Source organism: Pinus tabuliformis, chromosome 7 (assembly GCF_031772625.1).
Source record: "Pinus tabuliformis cultivar Carrire ecotype Pingquan chromosome 7, CPIR1, whole genome shotgun sequence".
Taxonomy (NCBI): Eukaryota; Viridiplantae; Streptophyta; class Pinopsida; order Pinales; family Pinaceae; genus Pinus; species Pinus tabuliformis.
In genome coordinates, this window is record NC_142293.1 from 913,799,165 (window position 1) to 913,825,619 (window position 26,455).

General features: G+C 36.7%; 2 pseudogenes; both read left to right on the top strand.

Moving 5' to 3' along the window:
• Nucleotides 1–10,362: 10,362 nt before the first annotated feature.
• Nucleotides 10,363–10,965, top strand: LOC149250638 (abscisic acid receptor PYL12 pseudogene; annotated as a pseudogene).
• Nucleotides 10,966–17,166: 6,201 nt separating this feature from the next.
• On the top strand, nt 17,167–23,555 carry LOC149250639 (abscisic acid receptor PYR1 pseudogene; annotated as a pseudogene).
• Nucleotides 23,556–26,455: the final 2,900 nt, after the last annotated feature.

Genomic DNA, 26,455 nt, shown 5'->3' on the forward strand with positions numbered 1-26,455 from the left:
ATCGTCATTGAATGTACTATTAGGTAATTTTTAAGTTGCATGACAGTCACCCGAGATGGGGAAATGATCAGATGAGTTTGTTAAAATATCATATTCCCAGTTTGAAATGAACAAAGACAAATTCATTTGAACAATCTTGTGAATGCTCTGATTAATGGAACCAAGTTCATCGTGAGCTAGACATGACGGACCACCCCCCTGCAACTGGTGAAAAATTGCACAGGCATCATGGTCATCACAGGAATGTAAAAGGGATGCCAGCATTATGAATGTGTGAAACCAGTTGGGGTGTGGTGAAATGAAAGGAACTTGATTCATGTGATAGCTTGTGTGTTCATCATCACACAGGGGGATTGTTGGTGTGATGAGCAAGCATATTTGAAGTACAAGGTTCGCAAGGAGACTGAGGAGTTGATCATGAGATGGAAAATCCGATAAGTATGATTGCGGGCAAAGACAGTATTTGAGATGATCAACTTCATAATTCCATGATTTCATGAGGGATGAACATTCCCACCCCGAGTTTGATGCAAGAGATGTGCATGAAGACGGATGCGTTGTGACAGATTTGTGAATTCGGCCATAAGTGAAATCTTGAAAATTTGAGAGATCACATCCAGAATACCAAACATTTTTTACACATGAATTCACATCGAGTGCAAACATGCATATAGATGGATTGTGCGTGAGAAACCATATCTGATTGGGTTCTGTAGGCTTACCAGAGTCGTGAGGTCCTGACATAACCATCAACGGACATTGAAGTGCCTCAACTCCCTGGCACATCCCAGAACTTTCCAGAATTGCATAATCATATTTTGAAGTTTGAACTAGATCATGCATGACTTGAAGATGGATGTCGTTGTTGATTTCAAAATTTCTCTCGAGTTAGCAGCCATCTCTGTCACAAGTTGCACTAGATTTTTCAGCTTCAACAAGTTGACTTGAAGACTTGTCTTCGTACAAGAGAAGAGATGACTGGGAATGGGAAGTACGCTTTGTAATTAAACTATTTTCAACTTCATCATGGACAACCTCATTGCCTTGCGTCAATCGAGGATATAACTCATCAGATGAAGAAGTAAGAAAACATGGAGTTTCTTCGACGCATGTGGGTGCATTGTGAATGGTAGGACACACAAAAAAGTGAGGTGAAGAGGAAGTTTTGATATGAACATAATCTTTGACTACAAGAAATTTAGATCTGAGTTAGAGTATTCATGATAAAACGGAAGATCACATGATATGCTTGGGAGTTCATCATAGTATATGGAAGCATGGGAGTGATGACTGCCCAAGACTAGGGGTTGATCGAAATGATTAATTGTACAAGATGTTTCACCGAGATTAGCAGATTGAGAATTGTTAGAGAATGGAAGCTCATTGTTTCGATGCAGACAATTTTGAATCAAAGAGGGGGAATTGATAGTGTCCTCAATTTTCTGCTCCTCTGCCAGTGTAATGTGATTGCCTTGCTTCTGATCGTAATTTGAGCCAACGTCTTGAGAATCGAGAGAATGTGCATAGTTGGTTGGTGAAACAAATTGATTAAGAGAGTCATGGTACAATGATTCATGGCTTGTGAATGATAGAGGATGGAAGAGAGGGAGATTAGCTTCGAGACTTGAGTTGTGAATGGTGATGTCCTCTTCCAGAATGGAGGAGTGAGTCTTGGCTATAGGCTCTCTGAGCCATTCTAGAACTTCCTCCATGGAAGCAAGAGACAAATGAGAAGATGGGTTGGGGACATGTTGAGATTCCTCAGCTATGCAATCACTGCAAGGGGGCACCCACATCGAGACCAGAAAAGGAGGAGGACAAGGAACAAACAGGATGTTGGGTTCCTCATTTACAATCTGAGTTGCTTCATGCTCCGCAAGAGTTAGGGAAGAAGAAAAATCAAGAGTTTTAGGTTCACCATATGAAGATACACGAACCAAGTGCTTATAGTCTTGTTTCAAGAAATCCCAGTTCAAATCTTCTTTTGGAATTTCATAGCAAAGGTGAAGAAATCAATCAGAAAATTTCTCAACTGATTCATTAGGCTCCATTCTTAATAGGTTGATTCTTCCACAAACATCTCGGTAGTTATACTTACCGAAGGCTTGATGGAGCTCCCTGAGGAAAGGGAGAAGGGAATGGATGGAAGTAGGTGGCAAGGTATGACACCACCGATTAGCATGACCTTCAAGGGTGAGGAAGAAAATCACACAAGAAGACTCTTCATTATCGATTTCATAAGGTTGGCAAAATTGAAGAAAATCATAAATGTGCTTGGATATGGACATTCTATCCTCACCAGCAAACTTCAACTTGGAAAAGTGATTGAGAAGCTCATCAAGGAGTGAAATTTGATCAAGGGAAAAATTATGGAAAATGCGGTTTGAGCTACTTCAGGTCATGGGATCGTGTTGACAACTTTGAGGTGTTTAGTGGAACTTAGATAAGGTGCAAGCCGAGCACGATGTAGGGTGTTATGTATAGTAAAGGAATGCTCGTATCCCCCGGTAGGTGAACATATAAGTGGTGTAGTCACTTTTCTGAAGCTTGGCGGCCACGACGAAATTCCGAAAGCCCAGAAGCCCAGCCTGGGATTTTGAACATGATTTGTTAGATATGGAAGCTGACGAACCAGCTGTCGATCCAGCTTTGCCACTTTCCTTCTCCTAACTCAGGTACTGTCCCAATTTCCATGCTCTTTCTCTAACCTTGCTTTTCGAACCGAATCCATTGTAGTATTTAAGCAACTCATGCTTTAAGTCTTGCCCAGAGTCGGTCCACGTTCCACTCTCCCGTCTTCGTCTATTACCCATGTATTAACAAGTGGCGCCTGTTGAATCCGATCGAGTGCAACAGGTTGGCCGCATCTCCCCCCCCCCCCCTCGACCATTAGGGAGAGGAGAGGACCTTTAGGTACTCGACTGTTAAGGACCTTTAGGTACTCGACCCCAAGGACCTTTAGGTGCTCGACCATAAGGACCTTTAGGTGCTCGACTGTTAAGGAGAGGGAGAGGGAGAGGATGCGTAAGCAGGCTCGACCATAGCCCCCCCACCCAATAAGTAAATTGAACCTTTAGGTGCTCGACCATAAGGTCCGTCAGGGGCTCGACTGTTAAGGACCCTTTAGGGTGCTCGACCATAAGGGAGAGGAGAGGGAGAGGACCCTCACCATATGAATAGTGAGTGACTCCGTCGATGGCGGCCTTGACAGTCGAGTGTGCTAACGCACCCTTTAGGGGGCTCGACTGATAAGGATGCGTAAGCAGGCTCGACTGTTAAGGAGAGGACCCTTTAGGGTGCGTTAGCACACTCGACTAATAAGGACCCTTTAGGGTGCTCGACCATAAGGACCTTTAGGTACTCGACCCCAAGGGAGAGGATGCGTAAGCAGGCTCGACTGTTAAGGAGAGGACCTTTAGGTACTCGACTGTTAAGGAGAGGGAGAGGGAGAGGAGAGGAGAGGACCTCACCATATGAATAGTGAGTGACTCCGTCCCTTTAGGTACTCGACACCCCGGGAGCACGATTGGTGTATGAGCCATTTTATATAAGAGATTCAAACCAGATGCTACGGGCTCAACTTGTCATCTGGCCCTCTTTCTAGCACCATTTTGTTGATAATGTTGGACCCGCCAACAAAGGGGATATCTCCGGTATGAAGCCCCAAATAGACCTCACACCATTTGGTGTAGGAGTCCCATTAGGTATGATGCCCGGTTGCCATTATCTTAGAGATCTACCTTGGCTCTAGTTGTCAGCACATGAAAGTGTTGCGCCAGTATCTTCAAGCAGAAAGGTATGTGTGTCTGGTGAGTGCATAATGTAACTTGTGTCTAGGTTCTCTTACCGAAAAGGGGGAGAGTGAGGTGAGCCTCTTGATGAGAGGGAATAGTCCCAAACCAATAATAAACACAACTGAAAACAACAAGGGTTTGCCCAGCATCCAATGGAATAGTCCACAGCGGATGCGGTACTCACTAAAACCAAAGTTCAAGGGAAAACACTACACCATCCAGCAAAATAGTCCACATGGGAGTGACGGTTGTTAAAACCAAGAAAACACAAGGATGGTTTGTCTAATGTCCAGCGGAGTAGTCCATACGGACGGGACAGCAGTGATAAACAATGCAACACATCTTCAACAATGTAAGTACTAAAATAACCGAAGTAGTTCAACTATCTTAGTACATGTTAAGCAAACATGCATTACAAACATTTAAAGAATATTCTTACAAATGGATACAAAACATGCATGAAAATGTGTTGGCCTTATACAGGCTTCTAAATTAACGAAAATTTCCAAGACACATATGTACACCATACATCACTAGCCCCAGTAGTGTGAGATTGGAGCCACTCCTCACTCCTCAAATAATAGACTACAGACTCTCAAGGCTATGTGGGAGGAGCCAAGGTGAAAATTCGTTTGCTCATACAATGAGGGGGTATATATAGCCAAGGGGGATAACTAACCCTTGTGCCTCTTCAACTTCCCTCATGATTGTTTGAATTCCTATGAATTTTCGACTTTACATGACTCTTCAACTTCACATGTGGGTCTCTTGGACTTCCACTTTACATTACATTGATTACAAGAAGTATGGCCCAAAGTAGTGATGTGGTTGAGGCAACTCATGACAGACCTCGACATGACACTGCTGACATGTATTAGCTGATTGTGGTGTCTGTGTCGAGTTGTTGTGCTGCTGAGTGATCATATGCTCTTGGTGTAACATGTCTTCACCTCCACATCACAAAATTCATGGGATCTTCGATGGTCTTGGTATTTTCTTGATGGTGCATGTATATGTGTCCCTTTCACCCGCTTTCTCGATGTGCTTCATGCATCCATTCAACTCCAATCAATTCCTCTAGCATGCACCTCTTCTTCATCATGTTCATCGTCGCACCATGTTTCATCAATGTACCTGTTCCTACAATCACTCATGACGAGACGATATCAAATCCAAAAATCTCATAGTCTAACATGATGCATTGTTTTTCGTTTCGGTACAGGTGACCGGGAGAGGCACAAGGCACTGAAACTACACAAAGAAAAGCATAGGTTGGGATGTGAGGCTTTGGAGCACAGTCGGGAAAAACTGCATAACTGTCACTGAGAGGTAGACTTGCGAAATCTGGGATAGCAGTGACAACTGCGGGGGCAAAACCCAGTTGGGAGGCAGAATTGTGCAGTTTCCTGGAGGAAGGCTAGGTAGGGTGTCAAGGAACTATTGGACCAATCTTCACAATTTTCAAGGGGAGCATTGGGCAGGTCATCCAGCTGGAATTTGCGCAGTTTCTCCGAGAAAAACAGTGCGGATAATAGGAGGCACTGGCAAAAAAATCTACGCAGTTTTTCAGAGGAGGACAAGATCGTGTTACGGGAGCTGCTAGTCAAAATTGGGCAATTCTGGAAGATAGTCTAGGCCTAGACATAAGTGCACAATTTCTGGTCTGATTGCAGAGTGGGACAGAAGGGCAGGTGACATCCAAATCTGCGCAATTTTCTGAGTGAGAGCAGAACAAGTCAGTAGGAAGCCAGCCTGATAGATCTGCGTAGTTTCTGGGCTGATTGCAGAGTGGGGCATAAGGGTAGGTGACATAAAACTTTGCGCAATTTATGGGATGATTTACATAGCAGGCCAGTAGGGAAGCCTACCTAAAAGATCTGCACAATTTCCTGGGACACTGCAGTGACAAACAGCATATGCCTGTCCCACATGTCTTCACAATTTCTATAGGCAGTGCAAGGCAGTCAGGCTGGACAAGTTCTTTGGAGATCATTACAGCGCTGGGTCACAGCTGAAGTCATTTTTTTCGGTTGACCAGCGAGAGGCTTAATGGGGGATCTTACGAGAAGCACAAACTGGATCGAGTTATGGGACAACTTCTGCGCAGTTCTGGAAGACAGTCAGCTGGCTCATTTCCAGAACTGCGCAGGGCAGGCTGCCCAGAGGAAAACCTCAAGCTCTGCATAGTTCTGGAAAATCTCAGCTGGCTCATTTCCAGAATTGCACAGTGCAGGATGCCTAGAGGACAGCCTCAAGCTCTGCGCAGTTCTGGGCAGCAATGCAAGGTCACTGAGATCTGGGTTGGGTTGAAGGAGGGTTGTCGGTCGACAGATTTTTAGGAAAATGACTCAGTGTGAAAGAAAGTGTACTTGTGCATACATGAAAATGTGATCACACACTTAGTACGACTCGGCAGCGAGACAGCTGAAACCAACAAGAAAAACATGTGCTCAGTGAGAGTGATTCAAAGGTTAAGAGCGACAAGTGCGACAGTTGAGATATGTCTTCGAACGATCGTGGCGACACTTACGTGACAGTGCTTACAACTTTGTGTGCAAGTGTGACCGACGCCGAACAAGTGAAAAAAACTCATACACACAAAGATAAGTCTTCAAAATTGCCAGAACAAACTCACAAGCATGACATAGAAATCAACATGCCAAAGACGACATTTGGTCAAACAAGCGAAAAGGAAGAAAGACACATAGAAGAAACACATGAAATGAATTTGTGCTTGAAAACATGCATGTTATTGAAGATAGAATGATATGACAATGACAAGTAGTCCTTCAAGATACACTAAGAGATGTACTTCAAAATATATTCTTTACTTACCATACTTACCCTCGAGGTGATAGGCATCCGACGGAGTTTACATGAGGTCCCAATCTCTTGTCATACTCAGTTCCTTAGTTTTTCTCCTCAACTCTTTGAGATTCATCTGGCATGTCATCTTTCCTTGTGGTCACTGAGAGATAGATTTGTGCAGTTCCAATGGACAGTGACTATTGTCAAGATGATTTGTGCAGTTTTCCAGAGCAATTTTGGGTTGCCTGCTATGTGCAATTTCTTGTAGCAACGTTGCTAGCCTTCTTTGCCTTCACCTCCTCATGAAGGCAATAAAGGTGAAAGAGGCAGGTATAAATCTGGTTCTAATCATATTCCTTTTGATTTTGCAAAGCATGGTAAATTTCCATGTAAGCATGGGAAAAGAATTGCATGTTCCTTTTGTGGTTTGGATAACCATCATGTTTCTAGATGTTGGAAGAGAATGGCCACATACAGGAAAGTTTTGAAGGAAAAGAAGAAAAGAGCCAAAGGTCCATTGGACAAGGAAAATCATGCTGTCAAGAGGATGCACATGTGTTGCACTTACTGCCATAAGCAAGGGCATCTTGCTGAAAGGTGTTGGACTCTGAATCCAACAATGCTTCCACAAAAGCTGAAGAAAGTGGAAAGAGAAGATGGTAGAAATGGAAATGAAGTTTCCATGGATGATGTGTTTCAAAATGATTCACATGTTGATGCTGATGTCCACATGCAGATCTTTTCGATGAGCACATGCAGATCTTTTCTACAGTGATTTATTAGAATTCATATTGTAATAAAGTGATAACTAATGTCATATTAGTTGTAGTATTTGGTTAGACAGTTAGACTGTGTAACTGTCCCAGTTGACTATATATATATATATATATATATGTATATATATATATATATATATATATATATATATGTATATATATATATATATATATGTATATATATATATATGTGTGTATGTATATATATATGTGTGTGTATGTATATATATGTGTGTATGTATATATATTTATACATACATATATATATGTATATATATATATATATATATATATATATATATATATGTATATATATGTATATATATATATCTATATGTATATGTATATATATATATATATATATATATACACCAATGTATCAGTTCTGATTCTGATTCGACTAATAATAAAGAAGATATCTTTGTGCATTCGTTGATTCCCCATTATTGTGTCTCTATTATCTTTACTTATGCTTTTCATGTGATTTCCTGAAGTCTGTCTACTGGTAACAGTGTACGCTTTACATTAGATTACAAGAGGCCTTATTTGATGGTGCCAAAATTCATGTCAAGGATGTATGCAAACTGTGAATTGCATTTCACGTGGAGAATCATCACACTTTCATTCTTAGTTTAGCGTTGACGCCTAGAACTAATAATAAAGCAAATTTAATTGGGCTTTGGCTCATCCTTGACTATGCAATGTCCAGGCAAGTGAAGTGCTTACACATCTTTGGCAATTCACTAGTGGTTATTGATTGGTTCTTGGGGATTGATACTTTACACAACTTTTCCCCGAGTCATTGGCAACAAAGAATGTGCCAATTATAGGAATTTTTTGAGGAGTTGGACATATCACATACATATGACATATCCAAAGGGAACAGAATTTCGATGCGGACATAAGATCAAAGGAAGCATTACTCCAACTTGTAGGACATTTAGTGATTACAAAAAAAGTTTCTTATGTCCTTACGGTGAATGCCAACAAATTTTGAAACTGAAGTTGTTGTAATTGTTGGAACCTACCAAGTTTTCATTTTGATTGTCATATGTTTCGGATTGGTAGAATGTTGTAATTGAAAAGTAATTTACATACTTTCATTTCAATGAAATAACAAGTATGAGATATTTTTTTTGGGAAAAGAAACTCCTAAAGTGGGATGATTTTGTAGGTCAAATTTATATATATAGTAAACAGATGATTTAATATCAAAACATATGTGAATATGCATATGTGGTGTGAGAAAACTTATAGAGATTTAATACCTAATCCCTCTAAAAAATTTAAAAGTTAAAACATAATTTAAATTATAAAATTAATCAATTATGTTTTATTTCAATTTCAATTTTTATTTCTTTTTCTTTTAAAACATATGATTTTACCATAAATCTATAATTTTTATAGAAATGAAATTGTATTTTTTTATAAATATTCAATTTAGTTTTCCAAAATTTATATAATACAAATGAAAAAATTAATTTTACATTAAACTTAAATAAAAAATCTATTAAATATATAAAAAAACTTAAAAATCTATTGTATATATATAAAATACTTAAAAATAAATAAAATCCAATTTATACCCGAAAAAAATATAAATAAATAAATATATAATATATTAAAACATCCACTTACACACCACAATTTTATCCTCCCTTTAAAATAATTAATTAAATATTTAATGCAAATTTATAAAATATTAACTAATTAATAATTAATTATCTCTTATAAATTTGAACTAGACATCTAACCATATATTCTAAAACATTATTTAACATATATAAAAATAATAATATTTTAAAAAAGTTTCACGAATATAAAACTACTTAAAAAAATCTCACAATTATCTCAAACAAATATTGACATTCTAAAAAATTATACTAACATTCTAAAAAGATTATATTAACCAAATATAAAATTATTTTAAAACTTTTTAGAGGTATAATACAATCTTAAAACAATCTCACAAATATAAAACTATCAAAAAAAATATTTACTGGATATTAAATATAGTAAAAAGAGGTTGAAATTACATATATACATACTTAAGTTGAAATTACATATATACATAAATGCTTCAAATTTATCATCCCGTCGAAAACAATTAATAGTATACGAATAGTTGTCCTTTGGGGAGACGGTGGATATTCTTCCCGTTGTTCCGTCAACAGAAGCATATTCAAGTCAACTGCAATTGCTTCCTCAACAGAACCATATCCAAATCAACTGCATCTACCTACTTAATGAGCTCTTGTAAAATGAAAAACGGGGTGCAGATGAACGGAAAACGGGATGCAATTCCCGAAATTAATGAGCCCTTGTCAGGGGTAGTGCGGGATGCAATTCCCGAAATTAATGAGGTCTTGTCAGGGGTAGTGCGGGATGCGGTTAACCACTTTGGAGATTTGTTGCCCACGATCATGCAATCTAAATTAAAAAAGTTAAAAACCAGATCAATATCTATTAAATATAGGATAAAAAAGGGTGTAATCCTAATTAATGGTCATGAGTATACAATATATGTATACTTTTGTATGTTGTAAAGGAGTAATGTATGATCCCTTTCCAAACAATTAATAGTATCTGAGTAGTTGTTCGTGGAGAGGGCGCAGTGGGGTGTGCGTATCTGAGTAGTTGTTCGTGGAGAGGGCGCAGTGGGGTGTTACTTATATCATTCCTCAACCCGTGAAGAGTGAAAAACGGGGAGAGGAAGATGCGAAATTAATGGAGGGCGGGATGCAGTTGCCGAGTGAAAAACGGGGAGAGGAAGATGCGAAATTAATGGAGGGCAGGATGCAGTTGCCGAGTGAAAAACGGGGAGAGGAAGATGCGAAATTAATGGAGGGCGGGATGCAGTTGCCGACCATCATGGAACCATATATTATTCCTCATCACCGTATATCTATATATATATATGTGTGTCTCTACACAAATCGGCAACTGTGAGAATACAAATCAGAGATATTATTTGTACTGTGAGAATGGAAATGATGAGGCAGCAGATTAAAATCTGTCCAGAGATTGAAATCAAAATTCTGGTTGCCCAACAAAACATATGCAGGCCCCTCAGTTTGATAAACAAGTACTACAACCACCAGGTTGGAAAGGAAGAAAAGCAGTGCTCGTCCGTAAATATTCAGAGAATCAACGCACCGGCGAGCGCAGTGTGGTCGGTTATTCGAAGGTTCGATAAACCTGAAACGTACAAGCCCTTCGTCAGCAGCTGCTCCGTGAAGGGAGATGTCAAGGTGGGATGCTTCAGGGAAGTCAAACTCGTATCGGGGCTTCCAGCGAAGAACAGCATTGAGCGCCTCGAGATTCTGGACGAGGAGAAGCACATTCTCAGTTTCAGGGTGTTGGGAGGAGAGCACCGCCTTCGGAATTATCAATCCGTGACGACATTGAACGAGTTCGTGGAGGAGGGAAGTGTTTGGACTAATGTTGTGGAATGTTATGTGACAGATATTCCAGAGGGGAATTCTAGAGAAGATACATGCACCTTCATAGATACCATCGTCAGATGCAACCTGCAGTCCTTGTCAAAGTTATTCCCACGGCCCACGTCTCAACAGATTAATAAATAATTGTTTTTATATTATGATCGGAAAGAACAAACTGCATTATTTTTTATTTGTTACGGAAATCTGCACTCTCTGAGATATAATGGTTATTATTTTTTATTTGTTACGGGAAATCTGCACTCTCTGAGATAGATATAATGGTTATTATTTTTTATTTGTTACGGGAAATCTGCACTCTCTGAGATATAATGGTTATGGCCAAAAATATTTTAGTTGAAATTAGCAAAATTTTAACTTTAATAACTGGGAGACACTTTCCACATTACACTGGGCTGTAAAATGAACCTCTAAACTCAAGCTCAAAAATATATTAAGATATGACAAAAATCTCTTTTTACTTTTTATCCAAATCTGTTGCGTTTTAATTTCATAACTTTCAAATCTATCTCCATAGAAGTTTTTGTAAATTTTCAATTTATAATTCGATGGCAGTTTTAATTTCATAACTTTCAAATCTCTCTCCATAGAAGTTTTTGTAAATTTTCAATTTATAATTCAATCGCAGTGGCCTGCCACGATTGCCCAGGATTCTCGGTACAACTCCAAATCTGCACGCAGCGCTTCCCTTCTTAATAAGCGTAGGCCCTCCTTTCTTCGGTGATTTCCAATTAAACTCACTCTTCCTCTTTCAACCCTTTTTCCCTCAACAATGGAACTTCTATTCTCAATTCAATATTGGCGCAATTCCAAAAGTTGAACTAGCCCTTCTTGATTCCTTTGACATTTCATTTCACAAATTAAAACAACCTTTGGAGATTATTAGCGTAAGTCGGAGGTCGGCCATAACTTCCAAGACAGTAGTCACTAAAATCGAGAAGAGACCATGGTCATGAGACTGTTATATTTCACTATGATCATCACCGAAGATAGCAGAGGTATCTGAAGTCCTTTTTCCCACAAAAAATCCGAGAGAAACCTAAGATTATGTGTCACTGTGCTTGCCCGAGATTTCAAAGATCTTATGCGAAAATGTCACTATGCTTATCACTGAGATACTCTACCTTACTGTGCCATCGAAGTTTCAGAGTGATCCGAAGTTATGTCCTCTTGTGATTACTCCAACTGTGTATTTATGGATGCTAGTACATGTATGCAAGTTGACGTGAACTTCGTGAACCGTTGCATCCTTTTATTGAGCCGACGTGTCTCTATATATACTTTGAAGCCGACTTGACTGTCTTTCACACTGTTTTGCTGACAATCTTCTTCTTTGGAGGATGGTGGTTGTCTTGGAGGGCTACTTGACACTAGGTTGACGCATATTCATGCTCAAGAAGAGCTCTTTAACATGAATTTGATTCTTTGACTTTCCTAGAACTATGAAATGAGCAAGAAACTCATTCTTATAATTTACAAAAATAATATTTCTTTTTCTTAACAAGTACAAAGATCAAAATTACATTTGTAAATATCGAACCTAGTTACACTTTCTTCAACACTCCCTCTTAACTAGGGAGGTACTTATAATGGTACTTGGTCATTCTCAATCCAAAGAATTTCTCATAAGAAGAATTAGATTGGTAACCCATCTGTATAGCATCATAGTAACCAACATTGTTTATAGCAAGGCCTTGACTAACAGCACTATCTCTCATAAGATTAGAGCACAATGCTGGCGAGTATAGACACCTTTATCATTGTCTCTCAAGGTACATACCCACCCGGGTGTTCATCGAGTATGACCTTCTAGCACTATTCTTATCTTGGGTTCCTAGCCCTCAAAGAATATCGGTCCTCCTGCCTACTGTTATCTTGGATGCCCTACATATCCTCAAAGAGCATCAGATGTTAGATCATTATCCAACCCTCCATTCTTTCTTCCAAAGTGATGACAAGAATGTTGTGTCTATCATGTGTCTACATTTCCATTCATGCCCTTAACCTATAATTACGGTTGTTAGTCCTGGTCTAGTGCATGACACATGAAATCGAAAAACACAACCGTCACTCCTTTTTAATCAGGGGTGATCCAATGCAAGGTCCCTCTTGAGCAGGGACCTGTCAGATCTCCCTCTTAGCTTGGGCTCTTCTATATATCAGAAACTTCTTCGTGGGTCCTTCAGCTGCTTGATCAACTTCTCTCCTTGATTTCATGAAAATTAGTTGACCTTCTTCCTTGCAGGGATACAACCATTGATCACTTTCCTCCTTAGTTTATCATGTCATTCCTTTCTTCATGGAAAGTGGCCTTCTTTATATATGGAACCTTCATTATATGACTACTTCTTTCTCATCATGCTTCTTCCATCCACCACGTGAATGCTAGTTGTACTTGTATTTACAACTCTTGTTCGAGTAGCCCTGCATTATCCAGATATTATTCAGGAAATCGAAACATCATATTAAATTAAATCATACCTTACGAGATGGATCTTCATCATGACATCTTCTTGTAGGTGTTAGCATCCTGCACAGATATTGACACATCTCCCAAAGATATCCATTTTCAAGGGTCTTCATTTTTAGACTTTCATCAGAATCTTCATATCTTTTCGGTAGGTTTCCTAGTCAAATCTTCTTGGTCTTTGGGATGTTGATTTCCTTCATCATGGCTACATATCTCATGATCTCTTCCTTCCTCACACATTTCATTCCCATTAGCTTTCAATCAGAGTTTCTTCATTGTAGTCAACCATCTCGTACTTCGTATGAGGACATATTATGTTGATTTCATTTAGTGTGACTTATGCCTTCCTGCATCCTTTCAGAGGAGGAAATCATTTTTCTTCTTGATCATGCTTCTTAAGATAGAAGGAATGATCCATGTTACCTGCAATTGTATGACATGACATTATAATATTAAACACAAGAATACATACCTTATTTTACCTTCAGGTCATCGAAGTTTCTTGCAGTAGCTTCCTTGATTGAAAATATCTTCAATCCCTTGATCTACTTCATGTCATCATATCATCATTTCATGGATTCCATAAGTTGGATTTTTTGTTGAAACACTTACTTCCTCTCTATATTAGTGAACCCTACAATGAGGATTCCATTAGAGAATTTTGAGGATCTTGTATATCCCCAACTGGCAGATGTTTCCCTTTTGTATGATGAGCCTTAGATTACTCCTTTCCTTCCTTCAATGTCCATTGAGGTTCCCAAGAGCTATATACCCTACATGTTTGTTTGTCATGGATCTTTTCCTTCATGATTCCCATGGTGATGTCACGAGCTCTTGTTTATGATGCTTCCATGATGCCATGATGCATCTTATTATCATTTTCATATATTATAACACAAGATTTAAGAGCTTATGATAAGACCCTTTTGTAAGGGATACTATCTTACTCAAAGGAGAGATTTGTTACTCCCTCTATCATTGGTCCTTTTCTTCATCTTCCTCCATCTTTCATTGATATGAGCTTCCAAAATATTTCTATGGCGTTGAAGCTTAGCTATACTTATTCTGTCTTACTTGACGACCAACCTTGCCTTTCCTTTCTGTACATGGTTGAGTTATTTTAACCTTCAATATTTTGTCATCAACTTGTCTTTCACTATCTATCATAGAGACCATAAGTTGTGGAATGAGGTAACTCATAGATATTTGTTACCTTGATTATCTGTTAGTGCATTATAGATCAGTGATGGTTATCTTCCTTCCTCGATCTTATTGATGGGACCTTATGAAGGTATCCTACATCCTTTGATACCTTTGCTTCCATGTAGATAAAATTTCATGTGACCTTCTTCATTGCACATTCAGAGAATGAGTCTATCTTATAGATTTTATTTTATGTCTCCAATATTTCTATATGAGGGGATCTTATAAGTATCCATTTCCATAAATTTAGAGTAGACCTTTTAGTGACTTCAGCTTCTTAGAGGACTATCACTATCCTTCTTCTCCATGCAAGGGATCTTGATGACCCATCAACTTATAGATGTCCTTGCAATTCATGAATTCATTTAACAAAATTTATAAATTGAAAATATTCTTACTTGTCATGTGAAGATGAAATATTCACCTTGATCATGTTGGTGAAGGTTGAAGAATATGTATGAGGGATTCTTCTCAGATGATCTTCTTTCAAGTGAGAAAGCCTTTCCTTAAATGGAAAAGGTTGCTCCCTTTTGATGAGGATGATTAGTTGCTTCCTCAGATGGTCTTCTTCTACAAGAGACAAGAACACAAGATGTTGGCTTTCTGCTATGACCAAAACCTCTCCCTCTTGGAGAGGAAAACCTGTAAAAAATTATTCTTATAGCGATTCCAATTGGCGAATACCAAGACCTTACAAAATAAGATGGATCTAGGTTATTTATTATACCAATAATAATATATAATGAATAAACTCATAAACAAACAATGGTATATTAACTAATTTCTTCTAATCAAATAGGTAACTTTTACATTACATAGGATTAAAAATTAAGAAAAATGAAATGCTAAAGTACATAATTAATTTTAAATATAAATTATTTATTTTGTATCAAATGTCATGAAAAAAATGTTAGAGCTGAGAAAAACCCTCACACAATCCATGAAAAATAAATATATAAATAAGAAAACATTTTAATATCACTATAACAAAAGAAATGAAAATGTTTTAATATCACTATAAATGTTTATTAAATTTGTATAAATCAAGTCCACCCGGTATCAAATTTCCAAATGCACTAAGTGGTAGAAAATTTAGCATAAAAACATATTTATTTGTAACTTTCTAGTAGAGTAGTTTCAATGCAAAATTTTCAAGGGAGGCACTCCCTGCCAAGTCCTACATTGAGATCCTCGCAACACCATCATATTTTGATCAACCACTGACCCCCTTGGGTTATGGGAAACTTGGGGGTGAGAGTCAATAGGCACAAAAATTAAACATCAATGTATATGGTCTATTATCCATAAATATAATATCTTGCTTTGATGTTAGACATACTAATATGATTTAATTGATTCCTACTAAGAGCTACTTTCAGGCGCCTAGTGTGTATTGCTATTGTTGTGCCTAGTAGTCCCATGTTTGGCCTATTCATGGTTACTAATTGGTTTGACATTACTAAAAGTATTTTTATACTATCGTATCTTAAGTTAATATGGTGATTTCACCCAAAGGCACTATACAACCCAATATCGTAGGACTCCATGTAAACATTGATGCCCATAAATGTGAATTTTTACTAGGATATGGAGAGGTTTGCATTGAATTTTTACGGTAACAGACATATTGGTATAATTCTATTATTAAATATGTTTTATTGACACTTCCAAATTGTGCCAACCTTATACTAGAATATTAAATCAACACAGACAATATGGTATTTTCTATATCAAATTATTACCAAACTAGTTCATAATACTAATATACATAATTATTATCCTTTTCACATAAAAAGATTAACGAAATTTTTAATAGGAACCGTAAATAATATTAGAAGAAATAATGTAAGGAGTCCTAGATTAAGATGCCAAAGATTTGTTTATGCAAGTTTATATAAATTTGTTTTATATAATCTATGATGAGAATTTTATTGAAAAAAATGATGAATAGATATATTCAAAGTAGCGAACTAAACATAGTCTAGTTAAAGTTTTAAATTCTATATCCACTATATAATTCCAAATTTAATGAAATATGTTTATTGTTGAAGTCGTTGTAATATAATTTTTCCAATTTTAATGAAACATGTGTTATAGGATAAAATAGGAGAGTTTCTATAATTGGCAAGAAATTGGAAAACTTTGATTTTTCTTCCTCAGACAATGACAGTGAACCGAACCCAATGAACTCGATGGACTCTGTAATAGAGTAATGACCAAGTGAACCTGATGTTTCAAGGCAAGTTACCTTTATGGCACTTCCATCTTCATGTCTATTATCTTGTGTTTTTTTTGGTACTTTGTATAGTCTAAAAGACAATCTAGTAGCCTATGAGATATGTAACTATAAAATTTTATGTCTATTATCTTGTGTTTTTCTTGGTACTTTGTATAGTCTAAAAGACAATCTAGTAGCCTATGAGATATGCAACTATAAAATTTTGAGCTTATGTGACTGGTATGGTATCCCAAGCGGTATAATAGTAGCTTGCACTACTTTTGTCTATAATTTTTTTATAGTAATATAAAATACCTAATATTAAAAAAAATGCAAACAATTTTAAAACCAAAAAAATAAAAATAAAATCTTGCTAAGTTATCATTGAATTAGGCACACATAAATTCATTTAAATACTTGTGTAGGAGGTGCCACAATGTCAAATATTGCATCCATGGCGACATCAAGTTTAAAGGAACTGACATATTCTCACCTAGGTCATAGTGTATTCTCTCATAACATCTGTATATGCTAAAAAAATAATAGTGAAAAGAAGTATTTTAAGGTTACATTTATTGAATATTTGTCAATTGTACAATTAAATATATAACCAATGACTTAACATCAAATAAGAACTTTACGAAGATGATTCATAAGACTTCCATGGATAGGATCCTCCATCGATCCATTACAATTATGCCTACAATGAGAGCATAAATACAATGCTACTCGACTTGAATCATAGTCATTAGCCTACCAATGTGGAGTTGATGGTCTATAATCGATGTGTCCTAAAGAGTTGACACCTACAACTTTAAGATAATCCTTTGATGTATCTCATTTGGAGGCTACACAATTGAACCATATTACACTATACTACATGTGAGACATGTTATCATGATGCTTGTGTCGTCAAGAAAATCCAAATTCTTAAGTGCCTATGGGGGGTTGGGAATACACCTAGGAGTAGGCGGCCCTATGAATGGATTATGCCTAACATTTGGGTGATTCTAAGGGGAGCCAAGACAAACCCATTGTAAATCACTAATGTTAAAATAGTGCACATGGAGGTTAATTGTAAACATGGCCTATTATTTGCAAAGATAATACAATGGTACCTTTGTATTATAACAAATTGATTTAAAAAAAACATAAACGATTGACTCATTTAGTTCTCTTTCCATGTATCAAATGCGCACCAACCATTGCAATTACATCTTTTCCTAGGATCATAGGGTTGGTTGAATCTTGGTTCAACAAATAACCCCACGACTTTTTGTTTGGTGATATTCAAATCTTTAACTTATCGTTCAATGATACCAGTGAGTGTAATTCTCTCATCTTACACCTATATTCAATAATAATTTTCAATTGATGATGGGCATGGTCAACATAGGTAATAATGAGGTTAAGGGATGTAGCTAATAAAACTAGTGATGGTTCCCTCTTGTTATAAAGCTCTTCAATCAATAGTTTTAATTCATTTAAATATTCTATAATTTGTGTTTGTTGTTTGGTATTTTTCTCCAAGTTAATGTTTTCTTGTGACTCTATTATTGGGTTGGCTTTTTATTTGTCTTTATGTTTTCAGCTAGTACAATGATATAAATTATATTTGCAATTAAAAAAAACCCTTTAAAATTTTGATTTTTTTAATAGAACAAAAAATATGACTTACCTCTAAAGCTAAATGGCCATAGAATATTTGAAGCCTTTAGAGTTGGAAACCTTTACCAGATGAGTTGATAACCTTTACGATCGACATGCTTGCATTACATCTATATTGGAAACTGGTTTTCCAATGGAAATCCTGGTCCGTGAAATAATGAGACGTCATATATATTTTTTTACGTATAGAAAAGTGCGTACATGTTATTTTTAGAACCAAGTGTGCATTAGTTTAAAATAAGTGTGTTAATTTTTAAGTCACTTGGGATCATGCACTCTCATAAATACCCTAGTGGCCAAGAATAGTAATATTTTTAGACCATGGGAAATCCTTGTAGAGGTCACTACAAGACTATTTAAGAAATTGTGTCAAGAATATATGCTTGAACCAAAATCTCAAAAGTGCCGAAATAGTAATAGCAAAAATACATATAAATTAAAATAATTATCTATAAATATTTTTGAAATTTTAAATTTAATTAATAAACACATAAAAAAATTTAATAATCACAACAAACTTACAATATAACCGTCTTTGAACCACATTGGGCTGCTCCCTCCCGAGGAACAAACATATAGCAGATAGCGTGATTAAAGGAACAAACATATTCTCAAGATGAGAAGCATAGCCAAATGTACTGCAGCTACCTAATTATATTGATGTGCAGAGTGAAAAACGGGGTGCGGATGATTGGGAGCGTACGGGAGGGGAAAGCGGGATGCAATCACCCAAATTAATGGGCACATGGGAGGGGGACTGCGGGATGCGGTTAACGACTTTGGAGCATCATGGAACATTGGTTGAGAAGCCACCATTCCTCATGTGTATATATATATGTCTGTACAGCCAACCCAATTAGAGAAGCCACCATTCCTCATGTGTATGCATAAATGTCTGTGTGTCTGTACAGCCTAACCACAGATAAATTGGTAACTGTGAGAATATAAATCAGAGATATTATTTGTACTGTGAGAATGGAGATTGAAATCAAAATTCCGGATGGCAGCCCCTTCAGTTTGAAAAACCACGAATGCTACAACATGAAGGGTGGTGTTTTGGCGTCTCACCACATGGACCAGGAAGATAAGCAGTGCTCGTCCGTAAATATTCAGAGAATCAACGCCCCCGCGAGAGCAGTGTGGTCGGTTGTTCGAAGGTTCGATAAACCTGAAACGTACAAGCCCTTCATCAGCAGCTGCTCCGTGAACGGAGATGTCAAGGTGGGATGCGTCAGGGAAGTCAAAGTCGTATCGGGGCTTCCAGCGAAGAACAGCATTGAGCGCCTCGAGATTCTGGACGAGGAGAAGCGCATTCTGAGTTTCAGGGTGTTGGGAGGAGAGCACCGCCTTCGGAATTATCAATCCGTGACGACATTGAATGAGTTTGTGGAGGAGGGAAGTGTTTGGACTAATGTTGTGGAATGTTATGTGACAGATATTCCAGAGGGGAATAGTAGAGAAGATACGTGCACCCAGGGTTGGGATTTGACGAGCATTTTGCTCGTCAGAGACCAGTTTATCCATAAAATACGTTGAATTTTTTTAAATAACCGTCTGACCTGACGTGTTGGGAAGGATGCAGAACGTATTTTTGACGGTTAAGGTTTTTTTGAAAACGTTATTAATATCATATCCCAAGAGTGACACCTTTCCACTTCAACTTGGAACACTATAATAAATCGATAATCATCTTATCAACAAATGAACTTTAGAAAAAAACCAGGTGCTTTAGAGGGCAGTTTCCTCGACTTTAGTTTACAGAAATGGTCCGCTGAAATTAAAATTCGTCTGCATTATAAGTTCCGTGATTGTGGTTTCGACAAGACTCGCTGAAAGATATTATTCATGACCATCCCGCTATTCAGAGCTCGGTTATTATTAAGTATTTTAGATTTTTATAGTTTTTTTGGATTGGAATTAAGTATGGTATCTTTTAAAGAAATTGTAGATTTGTGTGGATTAAATATTTTTATTTTTTTAATGTATAAATTAATTAAGTATATTTAAAAATCTCTCCAATTTTAAATAATTAAAATTTGATAAACATAATTCTTTAAAAAAGTTTAGTGTTTTTTTATGATGTTTTAGTTAAAAATATACTTGAAATATATTAAGTGAATTTAGTGAATTGCTTTCTATAATATTTTAATATTTTTTGTTTCTTTTTCTCTTTTTTCAAATATTGGGAAAAATGATTATAATTTAGTGGTGAAATTCACATTGAGGACAATCATCACTGGAAGCTATCCATAATGCAAGTTGAATCATCATGGTTTCACTGGCAGCTATCCATAATGCAGGTTGACTCGTCATGGTTATTATAGAAAAACCACTCCCTCGAATTACCCCACTCCCTGGAATTACCCTACTCCGAGTCCGAGTTTGACTTTCACTCTTACCAAATATCTCTTAGTCTTGGCCTATTAACATATTTCCTTACATTCCACGAAATCAAACTCTTAGCCAAACAAAAGCAATTTTAAGGCATACCATAGAACTAAAAAGAAATTTGTCAACAATTCCAATTTATAAACACAATTCTTTTAAAAATTTGTAAGAAGTGTGTGTATATTTAATGGTTTATGTTTTACAAAATCCATCACCAACAAGGTGTGTTATTGAAACACATACTTGTAATACGTTAAGTGGGTTCAAGTAAAACAAAACCTAATTTATTAATTGTACAATACCATCAGAATGAAACGAGTCTAAAACATCACTCAAAACTATTTTTTAATTTATTGGAATTAATAAATGTAGAAATGGTGTTGAAGAACTCAATTGTAAACATGATAATGTAGATATCTTATCTTGGAAACCTTTTTTTAACAAAACCTTCTAGAAATGACCTTTGTTTGGCTCTTTTATACTTTAGGAATGATTACAAATAGAAATTATAAACTTATAGAACAATGTTGCGTATTTTTATTCCTAGGCTTCACATTCTCAGTCTTTCTCTATTTTCTTTTGTGCCATTAATTTTGCAAGATTTCAATTTTCCATGGGTAAATCCATTTAGGCCCCCTTTTACCTTCATTGGTTTGCTTTCTTGTTGATGAGCTTGAGGTGCATGTGAGTGCACCATGCCAATTGAAGAGAGCTCTCAAGTGAATTCGAATATGCACACACATAGAAAGTGAAACAAATTTTTGTTAAAGTAGGAATTACGATACTTACAACTAGCACAAAAGCACCGAAAGCCTAAGGACACACAACCAGGAAAATGGATTTGAGACCATTCAACGAAGGTTATTACCTAGTCTCCTTAAATATATGTCTACAAAACTAAGTGATCAATAAGCATCTAGTCTAATAGAGACTTTATATTGATCACTTAGTTTTGTAGACAAATATTTAAGGAGACTAGGTAATAACCTTCGTTGAATGGTCTCAAATCCAACCAGGAAAATGGATTTGAGACCATTCAACAAAGGTTATTACCTAGTCTCCTTAAATATATGTCTACAAAACTAAGTGATCAATAAGCATCTAGTCTAATAGAGACTTTTATATATATATATATATATATATGCCCACAACACAACAAATTTGGCTTGGTTTGAAATGTTTTGTTCATGATGAGATCTCTTCAGATGCTCAATCTTAATATGATTGAATTCCCATAAGTGTCACCTAGAAGGTACAAGGGGAAGAAAACATATATATTTCGTACTCCTTAGAAGGAATGTCGTTCAATAACTCACAATTCGTTCATTTGATTAGGGTAAGTTGGATTAGAATCTAAGTCCAAATAGTTTCCTTGAAATCCAATGAATATGTATCTACCTCTTATGCAAACATCATTAAAATTCTCACTTGAATGAATCAAACAATCAATCCATGAGTGTGTTAGTGCATCATCGAACCTACATAGCTAAAAGAACAAAACGTCTTCCTTGTCACAATAATTTTGGACCACAATCTTGCTTGTTCCCACTTACTCTCCCTGAGTGTATTGGCCACCCACCTTTATTGAATTGTTTGGGCAAGAGGTCTGTCACAGTGTCACCGACTCACCACTCACTTATGAAAGTTATCCTATGTCACAATATCACCTATGGAACAGTGGAAGTGTCGCTTCGACTACAATTTGCACCAGATATCGAGTGTCTCAACATATCACTTAAAAGATTTGAAAGATATGGCTCATGAAGCTTATGAAATACTAGAACACTTTTTATACATTGTACTTATTTGACTACAAACTCTCCACGGTGGACCCTCACATTGATTCCATGTGATTATGATCATGGAGAGGATGCAGAGGATAGTCCATCTCATAGTTTTACATTGTTGGTCATCTTATAAGTCCCATAAAAACTCCTTAGTAATATCATGTTATGGCATGTCTGAGTCAAGGACATTTGATTTCAGAGTTATGGAGATTTTATTGTGAGTGTTCCATATAATTTCAAACCAAATTTCAGAATTCAATAAGTCATTTATGTGTTATGGTCATTTTGTTTTTTCTTTTCTTATGATAGATATGTGTTTTTAATGAAACCTTTATTAGTGAAGCGTTAATTTATTATCAAAACATCACCTTTGGAAGGGCAAAATTTTAAACATAACGTTTCTTGAAGGGCAGCATAAAGACCTAAAACGTCAAAAAAAAATTATACGATGGATAAAGAGGAATCCAAATTCCAACCCTGTGTGCAGCTTCATAGATACCATCGTCAGATGCAACCTGCACTCCTTGTCAACGTTATTCCCACGGCCCACGTCTCAACAGAAGCGGAGTAAACTGCCTCTGCAATTAGAATCCCTGTAATTAGCGCTCTAATTAGAATCTTCCCGGAGCTGTGTTAGAATCTCTGTAATTAGCGCTCTGCAGCCCCGGATTGTTTGTGATCGCAACTAAGACGCCGAATAGCATGAAAAAGAGGGTTTCTAAGGGAAAATAGTTATTTTATTTTGTATTAATTTTTGTCGTTAAACGAACTACAGTAACTTTTACGGCAAATCTGCGCTCTCTAAGATATAATTGTTGTTGCAGAAACCTGCACCTTCATAGATACCATCGTCAGATGCAACCTGCAGTCCTTGTCAAAGTTAATCCCACGGCCCACGTCTCAACAGTACTTGTCAAAGTTATTCCCACGGCAGAAACCATGCTTATTTGTATTCATTCATGAAGTGGCCGAGGATGGTTGAGTAATTTTGTATTCATTCGTGAAGTGGCCGAGGATGGTTGAGTAATTAAGTTCACAAAATGTAAACTTGGCATTGAATTTTGTTTTATAAAAGTCACTGTTTCCGGGACGATTATAACAATAGATTTGTTTGCATAACTCTTCTTCCATCAAATTGAAAGTGAAAGGCAAAGTAGAGATATAGATGCCTCCACGGAGCCTGCGAAATCTTTCGTATTGTATTTATGCTACTTTGATTTTCAATAATTCTGCTCTGTTCAGATTTTGATAAGAGCCCATTGCTTTTTGGTATCAAAGCCTGCAGGATCACTGTGTAATAATCCTATAACTTTTAAATCTTTCTCCCTCGAAGTTTCTGTAAATTCTCAATTCCTATAATATATTAGTTTTTTCTCCCCTTTCCTCGTACAAGTTTCTTAAATTCTCTGTAAATTCTCAATTCCTATAATATATTAGTTTTTTTCTCCCCTTTCCTTTTTTTCTCCCCTTTCCTCGCTCGCATGATGTTCGTTCCGCCGTTTAATTTACAGGTTATGATATATCAGTTTCTGTCCTCTCTTTGCATGCAAATTTTATTTTTGTTATCTTAAAAAGAAGTTTTTATTTATTTATAATACATTAGATTTTTCGGTTTCCGTGTTTTTTTTTTTTTTTACTAATTTTTTGGTTTACTATTATATTAAGATTTACAGCAACAGCAAAATATGAGTCTCAAAACTTTTCTTATGAGTTTTACGTTTTATAAAAGAAATAATTTATACTAAGAAAGATATGGGTGTTTTTGTTATAGATTTTACATTTTATTAAAAAAATGACTATATTAATATCGAGATAAGTTTTTGGGATTAATCACATTGTTAGTATTTTGTGGACTTTTCGAACCAACTAATGTGGTTCATCCTCACTTTGTCCTGAGGATGAACCACATTAGTTGGTTTGAAACCTCGACCAAATCCTAACAATGTGTTTAATCCCAATACTTATCTCTACATTATGGATCACAAAAGTCTTAGATCTAATATATTAATATCTTAGAATTTTCGGGTGTTCTAAAGTGTTATAGATATTTCATTCATTAGAATAATCCTTACAATATTTTGAAATTTTTTATTATTTAGTTTATTCTCTTACATTGCAAATTTATCATTAGTAACCTCAATGCTCAATGAAAATGAAATAACAACCAAAAGAACATGTGATCCCAGGAGAAAAGCTAGGGAGAAGGTGAGGCATATGCTTTTCTCTCTTTTATTTACTTATGAAAATGCAAACACAAAGTAAGAGGCACTCACTATAAAGTTTAAGACTATGGCTTAGTTTCCTACTACAAAATCTGCATCTTCTTGTGTTATGCTCTCAAATCTAACTCCTAGAAGCTTTGTTCAACCATGGAACAAGTATGATACTAAATAATCGAACCTCCTCTCCTTCTAGGAGCCTAGTATTAACATAGCATGATAGATATATAGGAATTAGTGATTTTGCATCTCTCAACCCTAAATTAGTGCTAGGCTTTGGAATTTCTACAATCCTTTTGAAAGACCACATGCAAGTACTCTGCATGAGTGAGTGATGGGCGCTAACAGGGCATCTACTCGGTACCATGGTGATCAAATAGTTAGTTCAACTTGTTGGAGGCATAGCACATGAATATAGATTTCTACTAAAGTTGATACCACACTATTTAAAAAATCTGAGTGTGTAGAATGTTGTTAAGGGGCTAAGAGCTATGTTGAGAAAGCTTTGACCCCATAAGTGTTGTTTGATGGCTCAAAATGCCTCTAGAGGGCTTCTAACATAAACTTCTAATTGAATTACCACAAAAATGGGACATGCAAGAAAATTCCACCAAAACTTTCCGTGACAAAGCACAAATATAGATGAAAAATTATACAACAACCCTTTTTGGATTGTTTGGAGATGGTGGACACTCTTTTACACATCAAAATTTCTAATTTTTTATTATCATAAATCATTAAAATTAGTCAAAAGATAACCTTAAAAAGAATAATAACAAGTCTCCATTTGCTATAAAATCTATCTTGGATGTGTTACTATATTCCTGGTGCCACAATGATCAGGAGCTTAGTACCAAGTGTCGTAAAATGGTCAAAAATGAAAGTGCCCAGAACTAATTAGAACCTGAACGACCGGATATAGCACGTCTTCTTGATTCTGGCGCCACAAACGGTTTGAAAAACGGTCACCGTATGAGAAAGTTATGCCAAAAACAAAATCGCCCAATAACCCTTAGTTTTTGAATTTAAAAAAAAAAAAAAAAAATTAAAAAAAAGAATATTCCACAAAATATTCCACAGAATATTCCTTGGAATATTTTGGGGAATATTCCTTTTGGGCAGCCAATCACAGGCTGCCATGTGGCAGGCCCAAAGGCCGCCATGTGGCCCATGGTGTCATCAGCAAGGGTATGTTTGCATTGTCAAAATTTCAATGGGCGGATGGAGGTTTGAACCTGTGACCTCATTCGTATTAACCAAACGCCTTACCATTAGGCCACAACAGCAGATCTTGTATGATGGGTGGCGGTAAACTTTTATAAAGTTTAAATTTGTTTTGGCGGGGCCTTAAGGGGGCCAGCCCCTAAGGGCCAGCCCCCGCATTTCATGTGACCCTTGGCCCATAACCGTGGGCTCAACCCCCTTAACCGCCGGGCACGAAATCCGATGCAAACTGCCAGCCGAAATTTTTGGTCACATGTATTTATTATAACTGCAGTTAAGTTGGGGGAGATTCTGGCAAGAGCGCCAAAATTGGCGGGCCCGCCATATTTGGCGGGCCTATCTGGACTTAACTAAAGTTAGCTGGAGTTTTTCTAGGGGCAAACTGAAGAAACTTTAATGGGCCATAACTTTGGCTAGGAAAGGCAGTTTTGGACGAATT